The sequence below is a fragment of the Vombatus ursinus genome, unplaced genomic scaffold, assembly GCF_900497805.2.
Source record: "Vombatus ursinus unplaced genomic scaffold, bare-nosed wombat genome assembly UNPS02001419.1, whole genome shotgun sequence".
NCBI lineage: Eukaryota > Metazoa > Chordata > Mammalia > Diprotodontia > Vombatidae > Vombatus > Vombatus ursinus.
In genome coordinates, this window is record NW_020941197.1 from 11,027,854 (window position 1) to 11,040,918 (window position 13,065).

Genomic DNA, 13,065 nt, shown 5'->3' on the forward strand with positions numbered 1-13,065 from the left:
TAGCTAAAGTTGTGGAGCGAAGCTTGATCATTATTTTTAAATAGGGAACTGAATCAAAAAAGTTCCAATACACATACATACTTTCCCATCTCTTTAAAAAATATTACAATTGTTTACACATGCATTCAGTACACATATGACCTTGGATAGGCATCTTAAGGGAATGAAGAGGCTTTAGAAAAAATATATCACTCAGTATACCATATCTTTACTATTATGTTATTCACAAAAAGATGTTAGAAATATAGGATCTGGCTGTATTTATTTTACCTATAATAAAGCATTTGATTTGTTGGCATAAAATGCCATGTTAAAAAATCTTCTCCAATATCTTTTCTCATATATATATCAGACTTATACAAGAGTCATTGAAAGATATGACAACAGTGACAAACTATTAAATGACAATTGAGTCATTAAGATCATGGTCAGTATTAAATAGGGATAAATTGTTTAATATTCTCATGGAGGAAATCTGGTGTGGAATCCATTTTGAAGAAGGATTCCTTGTGAATAGTGATGTTTCCCCCCATTATGTTCCTGAGTCTGCAGATGACATTCTGATATTACTATTATGTTTCAAAATACTGCAGAGCCTCCTAAATATGACTCATAATCACTTAACAGATTTGGCTTAAATATCCATACAGGAAAAAAAATGAATGATGAAGATTGCCATTTATCCAACATACATTCCAACATAGAACTTATTGAGTCCATTTGCTTTTATTTCTATATGTCTGTCTGTCTATATGGGTATATGTACATATTCATGAATATTTATGTATTTGTATATGTGTTCATGTCACATTTATGTTGACATCTATACATGTGTATTTTAGAAGAACACTAAACAGACAACACATCTGGTTCATAATTGAATAGGAGGAGGTGAACTGGCTAGATTGGCTTTGAGTAATTGAAAAATTCTTTTAATGACTTTAACTTTCTCCCTGAAAAAAATGCATCTTTTTTTTTCAAGTTCTCAAATTATTTTAGTAAATCATGGAGCACTACAATTTCTGAGGAATTGAAATTTAGGATCACCCAATTGGGAATGGAGAGGGACATGGTGAAGTGGGAGCAGGCTGCAGCATACAACTAAAACAGAATTATGTGGGAGAAGCCATAAAAATGAGTGTCATCAATGTTTTAAAAAGATATAGATATGCTATATACATAATGCAGCAAAGCCAATGAGTGACCCATGGACAGCCCATGTACTCCATTGTCATCCTCAAAATTCCAAGAGAATGAAGAGGCTTCTGATGTACTAGGTGAATCTGAATGAGGAATTTATGGGAGGCCATGGAAGTGGCAGATACGGACAATTTGTAATCTGCATTCAGTGGAAGGAATACCAACATTGATGAGATCACAGATCCATTGGCATATTAGAATAATATCTTTTTTGCACTATTATCACTACAAAATGAGGTATCCGTTACTGTTAGTGAGAGTGAAAGTTCAGAGTAAAGGGAAACAGATCTACATTTAAATAAATGTCTATGAAAAAGGGAAATGTAGTACTTTATTTCTTACTTTTGAATCTCTGCTTCCTTTATTACCCTTCCATTACCCTATCCTCATTATCCTCCCACAAAGAAAGGAAGATAAGTTTCTGTTGACAGTTCATGAATTTCAATTTATGTACCCGGGGCAAGATATTTTCAATGGAATGCCCCAATATTGGAATTTCTTGCCTCTCCTGTTCTGACAGAGTGCAAATTTCGACCTCCTGGACAATATGTACATCTACCTTTGTTCCCTTAAATATCTGGTGTATACATGTAGCAAAACAAACATCTATTAAATAAGTATTTAATTTTACAGATGTGAGAACTGAGAGATTTTCATAGGGACATGTGAAAGCAAGTGATAGAACTAGCAATGAAACAAGTTTCATTTCATCATGACTTACCCCTGGATAATTGTCCACTGATCCTCTTAGAGTTAAATAGAAAACACTATTACATTTCAACTCAGTCTTGTACTTGTAAGGAATTCAAAGACAACAGGAATAAAGTGAAATTTACAACATATTATTCACTAACTGCCTTAACATAATATTCAAGGGCAATGAGATCTAATGACAAGTTTATGTGGAAATAAGTGACTTACTCTCATTTTAATCCTCTGTCAAAGGCAGAGGTAGAGATAATTGTTAAATTTTCAGTATAATCATTTATACATTGAAAATTGGAAGACCACAAATCAGAGTTTGATTTTTTCTAATAGTTTAGACCTAAGAAAGTGATAGAGAAAATGTTAATAATGCAGATTAAACTTAAAAGTGTGTCTTGCATGCATATATATATACATATATATATATATATATTTTTTTTTTAACAAAGAGCCAGTTTTTAAACATTTAGCAACACACTCCTGGTCAGACCCTTGATTAAACCTTTTGATTAGGTTTATATGCCCCAGTAATTTGTCAGTTGTAGTTTGTGCCCTGAGTAATGGATCAATTTAGTGATCTGGTTAATACCATTGTCAAGATAGTATTATGGGTTGTACCACTGTTTTAATAGGTAGGGGAAGCTAGGTGGAGCAGTGGATAGAGTGCAGCTGAACCTGGAATCAGGAAGACTCATCTTTGTGAGTTTAAATCTAGCCTCAGACACTTGCTAGCTGCGTGGTCCTGGGCAACTCACTTAACCCTATTTGCCTCAATTTCCTTATCTATAAAATGAGCCAGTGAAGGAAAAGGCAAATCATTCTAGTATCTCTAGTAAGAAAGCTGCAAATGGGGTCATGAAGAGTTGGACAAAACTGAAAAACAACTAAATGACAAAAAAACCTCCATGCTTAGGAAATTCTACTGGTGCATTTAGCAACTTCACTAATTTATTATTTTAGAGATTTGCCTTAGACACCAAAAATTCAAGTGACATGTCCAAAGTCACATAGCTAGTAATTTCAGAAGAGAGACTTGAACTCAGGTCTTTGGACCCAAATCTCCATTCACTACACTACCTGCCTCATCTTTGTTAAAATAACTGAAAAAAAAAATCTGCTAATAGTGTAATGTACTGTATCTAGATGGAGGAGGAAGAACAAGCCAAGCATAGGAACGGATATTAAATAAAGAAGTTATTTCATTCTATCTTTTGGATGACAAAAATATTTAGACCAGAAAAAAATCAAGTTGGTCATAACGACTGGATTGGAAAACTATTCAGTAATCTCTTCCTATGCTCATTTATTGACTCATGTTCAGTTTTGAAAGCAAGAAGTTGGACATGCAATATAATAATTTCTTACCTCTGTGTAACATTTCAAAGCTTCCAAAATGGTTTTTATCTAAAATATGTCATTGGATTCTCACAATATCCTTATAATGTTGTACATGACAAAGCAGGTATTATTTTCTTCATTTAATGGATGAGGAAACCAAAGCCTATAGAATTTAAGTGATTTACTTGATCTGAAGGATAGGAGATAAGAGCTGGGTCTCTGATTTTGTTGCTATTGGGAATTCTCCGGCATGTAAACTGTCTGCCAATGCAACTGTGTAACTTTTTTCTATACCTTCTTGAGAGGCACTATGTTGCCCAGAAGACTGAGGTGATAGGTATTCTTTCTTAGCAACAGGCTGTGTCAAAGGCAGACGACAAACCCAGATCTGCCTGGCTTTGATGACCACTAAGTTACATTCCTTGATCCCTAGTGGTTAATAAATGACTACCTAAGAAAATCTTCTGATTGGTTTATAGTAAGCACTTAAAAAAAATCTTGATGACTTAACTTCTGACACCTATTCCAGTATGCATTCCACCACACCATGTTGCCTTTTATCTATCATAATGGTGAGTATGATGAATAGTATGGACTTGAATAGATCATTTCATTTTTGTAGGTATCATTTTCCACTGTTGTACACTTCCATTAAGTTCAATAAGAACTTGATATCTGTATCTTCATTGGCTTCTTACAACAATCCAAGGGGCAGGTAATCAATATCATTATCCCTATTTAATAGATGACAAAACTGAAAAACAAAGAGTTTGGCCCATGTAAGGTAACACCAATTTTTAGTGCAAGAACTGCCATTACTTATGACAGCAAAAACCCAGAAACAAAATATATGCCTAACAATTGGGTATTGGTCTATTAATGTAATGGAATGTTACTATTCTATAAGGAATGATAAATATACAAAAGTAAGGGAAATATGGGAAGGCTAGTGTGAACTGATGCATAGGGAAGAAAATAGTCCCAAAAGAACACAATGACTAAAGCAGTGTATATAAAATTAACAGTATGCAGCAAGCAAATTCAGGTCAAATAAAATGAATGGAGTTGGTATCAAAAAGTCTAAAACACATTTTTTTCCTTTCTGGCAACAATCAGTCAACCATGTAAAGTGTCATGCACTATCCACAATAATTTTTCTTTTGTTTATTTGGGTATTTGTTCATAAGTGCCTGTTTGGTCAAAACAAAATGTAAATTTAAAACAGAAAGAAAAAACAGGGAATTAAATCCAGACAATTAACTCCAAGGCTTGGGTTCTATCCACTAGACCATATTGACTTATGGTAGTGTCCATCATTAGAACATTACACATATTAAACCAGGTTACCTTAGAGATCATATCATCAAGTATAGATGGCAAACATAGGTATTTAGGGGATGCAGTGAATACTGCCTGGAATCAAGAAAACCTCAGTTCAAAATCAGCCTCAGACATTTATTAACTGTGTGATCCTGGGGAAAGTCACTTAACCTCTATCTAACTCAATTTTCTCAAATGTAAAATGGGGATTGTTGCAAGAATCAAATGAGATAGTATTTGTAAAGTGCTTAGAATAGTATGTCCACACAGTAGGTGCTTAAAAAATTCTTGTTCTCTCCTTTCCCCACCCACTGATAAAACAAAACAAAACAAACCAAAACAAACAAACAAACATGAAAAAACAAAACAAAACAGACAACAATCTTGTATTATAGATAAGGGAAATGAAGACTATTGAAAAGAAGAAACTTGTCTATGAGGATAGAGGGATCCATTTGTACTATCCATTATAAAGCAAAATTAAAGTATAGCATAAACACAATGACTCATTATACATCTAGATGTTGTAAAATGAGACATCATTTCCAAGAATTAGAATTCTAAAAGTGAAAAATATAGGATCCTGCCTTATGTAATGGAAGCACTGGAGCAAGGTAACATAGATTTTTGGAGAATATCTTCAATATATTGACTCAGAAGAGCTCAATGAGGCCAGATGATATCAATTCTAACCAAATTCAGACACAAGAACAGAAAGATAAAACATCACTATTCCAATTTAATAAGCACTCAGTTTCCAAACAGGCAAAGTAAACTAAAAAAAAATACTGAAGGATCAGAAACTTAAAAATTCCTAGTGTTTTCATCCCCATGGATTCAATCAATATGATGTTGTGTCCCTGGAAATGAAAACTTAGTTTAAGATTTGAGACTTTCTTGTCTCACATCCCCATAATATTAATAATAAAAAATACCTCACTGTCACTCACTACTGAACACATAGTTGGGAAGAAAAATATATAAGGTTGCTTCTTTTTTCCTATTGCTTTAGAAAGCAAATCTGAAGACATATGCATTTTTTTCCTGACTTTTCATGGTTATCATTTTAGCTATCAAAAGATGCTTCAAGATTATTATTATTTTCAAAGGGATATTATCATTGTTGCTTAAAAAGTGAAAGAGCACACATATTTATATCCTGATTTACTGCAAATATCTTCTTTTTGATAATCAGGTCACCCCAAAGGCACATATTAACAATAAAGTCTATTTTATCTACTTGTACTGAGGTTCAAATAAACAAACAAACAGCTGACTAGCAGAGAAAACAAAAAACTGGATTGGGAAAAGGAGTCCAGAGAGTGCTAGCTCTGTCACTAAGTAGTGTCTGTAACAAATATTTCTTTGGGTATTCTATCATTTTACTTCATGACTTAAACATCTATATTGATCAACCAAGCATCTTGACTTCATAGTTCTAGACATCTGTCAAAATAGTGGCCTTCATTTCCATTCCATTTTTGAGTACTATATGCTTCGAGAAATGTGAACAAGGTGGATTAGAAAGGTTAGGGATGATAACTTCTGGGTCATGTGACCACCAACATGGAGGAACAAGTATTTTTCCTCTCATCTACCTCTCAATCCTCATAACTTAGCAAATATGAATCCCACTTCTGAGACTCAATATCTAGTAACCCTGAACAAGTCATTTAACCTTTTTAGGTCTCCATTTCCTCATCTTTAAAATGAGGACATTGGAATTTGAACCTATAAGATCCCTTCCAGCTTTACCTCTATGATTCTATGATAATATATTTCCTTCATAATCACATGATTAAAGGTAAAATTTTGCTATATCTGTTTAAAAGTTTGCATTGTGGATATATGAAGAATTGAAAAGAAATAGTGGAAAGAGTTTATCAGAAAGGTATATGGCTGAAAAAGAAGGTGGAATGGTTATATAGTGAGAGTAAGGGATGAGCAGTGGGCAGGCATCTTGATCTATGATATCTACAAAATATCAAGAGATTTTGATATATATCTTCAATATAGTGTGTTGCCTCCAGTGGCATGCTGGAACCAGTTCATAATGGTTCTGCTAAATTTTCAATGTGAGCATTTATACCTTGAAAATTGCTAGATGCTACAAATCAGGGCTTGATTTACTGTTTTGTTGATTGTCTAGACTTAAGAAAGTGATGGAGAAAATGTTAATAATTCATATTAAACTTAAAAGTGGGTTATGTATATTATTTTTAGGGGAGTTTGTTGTTAAACATTTACTGATAATATCTCTGGTTGTTTCCCTATATAGAGTTTATGAGAAAGCATGGACAAGTGTAACATAGGATAAGAAAACAAGGGTAGGCATCAATTTGCATTACTAAAGAGAAAACCTGCATCAGTAAGATCAAAGATTCATTGAGGTATGGAAGCATCTAATTGTAAAGGTGTGTCCTAAGTGTTGAGAGTACAGTATAATTTGGACTTTGTTTTCCTGCCTACAAGCTTGGGTAAGTGATCTCTCTAGGCTCTTTCCTCATCAATAAAATGAAAACATTAGATGATCAACTGTAAAATGAAAGGATTGTACTACATGATCTCAAGGTCCTTTCCTCTTCTAAATCTTATGAGTACTTATGATATTAACCATTCAATAACCAATAGGTCTCAGTTCAATCACTGTAGCTTTTGTAAACCTCTGAATATGAAGTAAATTTCATTAAAATCTACTTAAGTCATAGCTGATATGCCCTTCTGAAACATTTGATGGTTATTATTGTGTGTTAAGTTATTTCACCTAGCCCACATGTTTACTTGACGCTTTATTTGTAGTGATAATGGCAGGAGTGATAGGTATGACATCAAAGGACCTGGAAATAGAACACAGTTCCACTATTTGCTCCCTAAATAACTTTGAGGAAGTCACTTCAGTTCTCTGAGCCTTTATTTCCTCATGTGCAAAAAAAAATGAGGAGTTTGGACTAAGTGATCATTTAGAAATTTTCCAGCTTCTATTCATTCATGGTATCTCTCCCTCCATTCACAATGCGTGAAAACATTCCAAGAGGTTTAATAAGTACTTATTGACTAGTTTATTGTTTGGTAATCCTACAGTAATGAGTGAAATTTGTCAAAATCAGGCAGCTTCTTTGAAGGTCATGATGGGAAACAAACAGAAAGACAAATGAGAAATGCTAAATATTAAGTAACAATAGGTAGCACGTTTAGGCTTTAATGTTTACATCTCATTTGTTCCTCACAACAAAGCGGGGATGTAGGTGCTATCAATATACCATTTTGCAGATTAAGAAATTGAGGAACACATAACTTAAGTGACATTTCTTTTTGAAAGAAAAGACTTGACTTTCTTAAGGAATCAGTAAAAGATGAAGCAGATTTTAGTCCCGCAATAATCACAACAGAATGAGTCAGAAAATTCTCAGGAAGCATTTTGATTGACCCTTGCCCATTAGAGGAAGGGAAAAAAATAGTGGGTGGGGATACTCATTCAGAGTAAGTAGTTAAACCAAGTCCAAGCTTTATGCAGGTTTACAATTATTACCATCTTGACCTGAATATGATGACCTAGAATGTTAGTAGACCTTAATTTTCTAACCAAATTTAAATTTTAAATTATAAAAATGTACTCTATCACATGAAACACTGTTTCTTGACCTCATCATCTTTTTTTTTTTTTTTTTTTGGCTAGGCAATGGGGTTAAGTGACTTGCCCAGGTTCACACAGCTAGTGAGTGTTATGTGTCTCAGGTTCTCCTGACTCCAGGGTTGGTGCTCCATCCACTGCACTACCTAGCTGTCCCTCCCCAACCCCTGTCATCTTAAAGGAATGAAATGCCTCCTTCTTTCTCTAACATTTTTTTTTGCTTAGGCTACAACTTAAGTTACTGACAAAGTAATTTAAATTTAATTGTTCCTTAGCAAATCCATAGAATATTTTTTTTCCTTTCTTTCTTCCTTTTTTTTTACAACTTGTCTTCTCTTACAGAGCTTTTCACAATATGTTCTCTAAAAATAAATAAGAGAAAATATTTTAAAATAAAGTAAAAGAAAATAAACTTAACAGCCTTATACAGAGATTGTAAATGACTTCATCCTCCCCTCCTTCCTGAATGCATGTTCCCTCTAAGCATCTCTACCTATCAACCCACCCATTTCCGAGAATCAGTTTTATAAAGTATATGAGACAGTGAAAAAAGCAGCAAATATCAGTTGTGAGGGATTCAGCCTCCACCTACTCATAGAGGTTTCTGAGTCTCTGAGCTGATGGATGTTGTTATATTTTTAAATTGTCATTCTCTTTAAAACAATAGTGGCAACAAAATATTCACTTATATTAAGGTCAAGATAATATTAAAAGTTGTCCATTTTATCTTTTTTTCCTTACTGCATTTTAATGCTTCAGTAGATCTGTGATCAATGAATATGAACTATTTAATATCTTTAAAAGCAATTCATCAACAATTTCTCAACTTGTGTGATTCTTGCTCATACCCTCTTAAAATATAATCCATAAAGTGGTGGCCTTTTGGATCTAATTTCACCTATGCAATAGACTTGCCTCTTCTGAAGCTGTACCTACCTTATTAATATTTATGTACACTAAAATACCTATTTGGGATTTTGACTGCTCTTCCATTGTAGGAGATGTGACTTTTCATTTGTTTCTTTCTTTCTTTCTTTGGTTCTTTCTCTCTCTTCTTTTTTTCTTCATTTCCATAATACATTGATCTTAACTCATAAGAATAAATGAAATAAAAGACATTTATTAATAACTTACTTAGCTTAGCAGAGTACCTTGTGAAATGCTGGTGATACAAAGAGAGTTCATATTCTAATAATGGAAGACAACTTATTTTGAAGAATTACAGTCAGAATAGAAAGGATTAGTGTTCCTTAGGGTGTAGCAAGACAGGAAGCAATATTTCTTCTTAATGTCATTTACATTGATAAAACTTAGCCATTGAGCCATTTTATGTTGCCAAGGAATTTGATAATGAGACCTTTATTTTTTTTTCCCATTCTTAATGATTGTGGCTGCTGAGAAGGTGATGGTTATATCTTTTGAAGAGGCAGCTGGATCACATTGATGTATTGAAAGGTGCCTAAAACCTGCTAACCCTTAAGTGTACATTTGAAAGAAGTTCCAGTTACAGTCATCTTCTTGAAACCCTGTTACCTTAACTGCTCTCATCACTAAGATCTAGCAAGTAATTCTGGTTTTTTTGGAACAATAATTTATTCTGTTTTGCTTTTCACATATTAGAAGAGATTGAGGAAAAGTTGGGTGGTTGGTCTGCAGAGCTGATCAGTATGTGTGCCTCTATGGGTGTGTTTGTGTGGTATGGGTGTGTGTGTATTTGTGTATGTGTAGCACAGTAGTTTTGTATTTCATAGATTTAGGAGTGTGGGATTATGTTTCTTTTTCATGAGATCTAGAATTGAACAAAACTTTTCTCATCATTCTTTTAATTGATTTCCTTTTACAGTTGAGGAAACTGAGGCAGATAGTGGTTAATTTATATAACCAGGCTCATATAGATAGTGTCTGAGACCGGATTTGAATTCTCCATTCACTGTGCTATTCAATTGCCAATTCAATTCAAGTCCCAATTTCATATTCACTTCTCTTACTATCAGCATATTATCTTGTCTTCAACTTTACTAAAAAAAAAAAAATTGTCTGTTTTACTAAACAAACATTTCTCTACCTGTCATTGTCTTCATATCAACATATTTATTGGTACATCTATTTTCTTTTTCTTCCTACTAGACTTTGAAGAGTTTTTCCTTCTTTCAAAAGTTAAACTCCACCTATACCTTTCACAGAATCCCTTTCTACCAATCATTTTTTTTTTGCTGTTCTGTATATTCATTTTTTTCTTTTCCCCCCTCTACCTTCAGACAGGTACAGGTTTCCTCTAAATTTCAAAACAAACAAACCTACAGCCACCACCACCAAAAATCATTTTACTTGATCCTATAAATTCTGTGTACTTTTTCATTTTTCCCAGAAGTTTCTAACCTATATTAATTTCTATTTTTCCTAATTACTTTTGTGCTTTTGTGCTAATTCTTCCCCTAACCACACCATTAACACTTAATCTAATATTTCCCTTTTAAAAAAAATGTCTGGGGGAGGGGCAGAGACAAAATGGCAGAGTAAAGGCAGTGACTTGCTTGTGCTGTCCCCTAAACCTCTCCCAATACCTGTAAAAAATGACTCTAAACAAGTTCTAGAGCAACAGAACCCACAAAAAGTCAGAGTGAAAACAGAATTTCTGGCCCAAGACAACCTGGATGGTTGATGAGAAAGGTATGTTGTACCAGGCAGAGAGAGGAGCACAATTCAGAATGGGCTGCCCATGCAAAGAAGGGGCCCTAGTGAATTTGGCACAGGCCTCAGGGGACTGAATAACTGGCAGCTGTGGCGGTTTCCAAACTTCTCAACCCACAAATGCCAAGGACAACTTAGAAGGTCAGTAGGAAAGGTTACAATCAAGATAACACAAAATTTAGCAGCTTCTACATTAAGGGACTGGAGGTCTTGGAATATAATATTCTGGAGGTCAAAGGAGCTAGGATTAAAACCAAGAATCACCTACCCAGGAAAACTGCATATAATTCTTCAGGGGAAAAAGTGGACATTTAATGAAACAGAGGACATTCAAACATTTTTTTATGAAAAAACCAGTGCTGAATAGACAATTTGACTTTCCAATACAATACTCATGAGAAGCCTGAAAAGGTAAACAGGAAAGAGAAATCATAAAAGACTTCTTAAAGTTGAACTGTTTACATTCCTACATGGAAAGATGATATTTGTAACTCATGAGACCTTTCTCAGTGTTAGGGTAGTTGGAGGGAATACATACATACATACACACACACACACATATATATATAATATGCACATACATATACATATAGACATTCATACATACACACACTATATATATTATATATACATATACATACATACACACACACATATAAATATACACAGAGGGCATAGGGTGAGTAGAATATGAGGCATGATATCTAAAAAATAAAATTAAGAGGTGAAAGAGAATTGTACTGGGAGGAGAAAGGGAGAGGTGGAATGGCATAAATTATCTCACATAAAAGAGGCAAGAAAAAACTTTTACAGTGGAGGGTAAGAGAGGTGGAGGTGAGAGGGAATGAGTGAATCTTACCCCCATCAGATTTAGCTTAAGGAGGGAATAACATACATGCTCAAATGGGTACGGAAATCTATCTTACTCTATAGGAAAATAAGGGGGGGGAGGGCAGATTGAGGGAAGGGGTAATCAAAAGCAAACACTTTTGAGGAGGGACAGGGTCAAAGGAGAGAATAGAATAAGCAGAAAGTGGGATAGGATGGAGGGAAATATAGTTAGTCTTTCACAACATGACTATTATGGAAGTGTTTTGCATGACTACGCATGTATAACTTGCATTGAACTGCTTGCCTTCTCTATGAGGATGAGTAGGGAGGGAGGAAGGGAGAGAATTTGAAACTCAAAGTTTTAAAAACAAACAAAAATTGTTTTTGCGTGCAACTGGGAAACAAGATATGAAGGCAATGGGGTATAGAAATTTATCCTGCCCTGCAGGAAAATAGAAGGGGAAGGGGATAAGAGAAGGAGAAGGCATAATTGAAAAGACGGCAAATTGGGGGAAGAGATATTCAGAATGCATGCTGTCTTGAGGTGGGGGAGAGAGGAGAGATGAGAAGAAAATTTGGAGCTCAAAATCTTGTGGAAGTGAATGTTGAAAACTAAAAATAAATACATTAATTAATAAAAAAAAAGTCGGCTTCAAAATGTAGCAATTTGGTTAAGTAGAAATGTGCCCTGCACAAGGCTGCTTCTCTGCTACCCCTCCACTCTGTTTCATGATAATGCCATTGTGAGACATTGTAGTCCAGTGGATGGTCAGGAACAACTGGCTTCAAATCTTGCCTTTACCACATATTAACTGAATGAGGACAAACAAATCACTTAACATCTTAATACCATGTGAAACTCCCTAAGACTTTAAGTTTCAGAGAAGAAGCTGATGTGCTTTGGGAAGGGGAGTTTCCTTAATGCAAATTTCTTACAGCAATGAAATCACAAGTTTAGTCTGCCCATCCTACCTATGCCACCCAAATGTCATTAATCTATTATAACCAAACACATTTTCCCCTCTTACATTGTAAATTCGTTGAGGACAATATCTTTTTTTTTTAATGTTTTTTCCTAGGATAGTAAGAGGTTTTTTTTTTACTGCTACTGGTATTGTTGAATGATTTAACTCTCTACTATCAATAACTCAATCAATCAAAATCTATCAAGTGCCTATTCTGTCCTAGGCACAGTGCTAAACATTGATGATACAAAAAGAAGCAAAAGACAGTCTCTGAACTCAAGGCCCTTACTAGCTAATGGAGGAAAAACATGGGGAAAATACATTTAAAACAAGATGAATATATAACAAATAGGACATAATTAAGAAAACAAAGGCATTAGAATT